General features: G+C 58.3%; 1 non-coding gene across 1 annotated transcript; it reads right to left on the bottom strand.

The window, feature by feature from the left end:
- Positions 1–932: 932 nt before the first annotated feature.
- On the bottom strand, positions 933–1,004 carry TRNAA-CGC (transfer RNA alanine (anticodon CGC)). Its single transcript has one exon. It is a non-coding gene; the product is annotated as a tRNA-Ala (tRNA).
- Positions 1,005–1,787: the final 783 nt, after the last annotated feature.

Genomic DNA, 1,787 nt, shown 5'->3' with positions numbered 1-1,787 from the left:
GTCCACCTCATGAAGTCTCTGAGGCGCTCACATACCTGCCCACCTGCTGCTGACCAATCAGCTGCTGCGAAAGGGGAAACCTCACAATCAAACCCACCAATGTCACCTGTCACCTTCACCTGTCCCTCCCTCTCGCCTCCTCCCAAGAGGCGGGCAGCCTCTGTGATGCCATCGATGACCTCACAATGCCTGCCTGCCCACTGCTGGCCACTTGGGTGAGCGTAATGGACGCGTCCTCACAAGCAACACACCACCATTGTGCTTTTGCCTGCCTCTCCCTCTCCTGCTCCAGCTCCCACCTCCCCAGCTGCTGAATCAGCTCCCACTGCCTGTGGTGACCCCAGTGCCTGCTCACCTGCTGCTGGCCAGGTGCTGCTGGGACACAAGTGATTCATCAGCAATGTCCCAGGGGCCACCTCCACCTGCCTCCCCTCTCCCTCCTGCTGAGCTCCCACCTCCTGTGGTCAGGTGCACCTGATGCCTTCACAGCACCTACCTGCCTGCCTGCCTGTCCAGGCCTATCCTGCTGCTGCAGCTAAAAAACACCTCTCAGCCAGCATCCAGTCCTGTTGCCTTCATACATGCCGCCCCTCCTGTCCCGCAGGGCTGTGATCTCTCCTGAGAGGGCTTTTTGATGCACTCAGTGACCTAGCAGCTCCTGCCTGTTTCCCTGTTGCTGGCTAAGCAAGTTGTTGCAAAAGTAGCAACATATAAAACCATATCCCAGCAGTGTCAGTGTTAACTCCCTCTTCCCTTGCCCAGGGATGTCATTTCAGATAGTGAGCCGGTTGGTCACTTCCTACCTGGGGAGCTGCACATGCCGTAGGACATCCCATGAGAGGGTGAGCCCACCATTTGTGGAGAGGCGCGATGCCTCCATTCCCCATCCCTCACCCCTGCGGGGGGATGGAGATTTAGGACAAAAGCACCCCTGGAGATGCTGGGGATTGAGCCCAGGACCTCCTGCATGCGGAGCAGGCGCTCTTCCACTGAGCTACATCCCCTCGGAGCCTGCCAAGGGCTGGGACAGACTCTCGTCCCATGACATGTCCTTGCCAAGCACAGCCCTGTTGTCCCCCGGTGCCCTGGGAGCCTCAGCAGAAAGCAGCATTCACACCCTCCTGCTGGCCCGCAGGCTGGGTTGGGGGAAGCTGGGATTGCAGGGAGTGTGTTCGGCTGTTAACTGTAAGGTTGGTGGTTCCAGTGCACCCAGGAACAGAGTCCTCTTGGCAGCGGGCCAGGGGGACTATGCTGCCCAGCACCCTGGGCTTTGCTCACAATCACCATGAGCTATGACGGACAAAGCGGCGGAAACCCTGTGCTTCTCTCACTGTGCCTGTCCTTCCAGGGTGACACCCAGGAGACAGCGTCAGGGTGACTCCAGCTGGGCAATTACACAAGGAAGGACCTGTCTCCTCAACTGGGGAGGCTGTGACAAAAGAGGGGTCATCGCTCGTGGGGCTGCTGCCACTGCCCTTCCTGCTCACACCTCTGGGTGTGCAGAGATGGGTCATGCTCAGGGGTGTTACACTGGGAGGGAACGGGGAGGAGGATCAACAGGACAGGGATCAGCACCAAGCACAAGGCACACGCTTTATTACAGCCAAAGCATAACAAATCAGGCTTTAGTGAAGGCATGCCATTCTGCCCTGTGTCATCCTCCAAAGAGGAGAAGGAAGGGAAGCATGAGCAGTCACAAATGAATCCCAAATGCTTTCCCAAAAGCATCTCGTGGCCGTGTCTTCACCAGCCCCTTGATGTGCTGGGAGCCTTCCCGCGCCTGCCCT

The sequence above is a fragment of the Struthio camelus genome, chromosome 22 (assembly GCF_040807025.1).
Source record: "Struthio camelus isolate bStrCam1 chromosome 22, bStrCam1.hap1, whole genome shotgun sequence".
Taxonomy (NCBI): Eukaryota; Metazoa; Chordata; class Aves; order Struthioniformes; family Struthionidae; genus Struthio; species Struthio camelus.
Note: the sequence above shows the minus strand (reverse complement) of the source record. Positions and strands in the feature narration are given on the sequence as shown.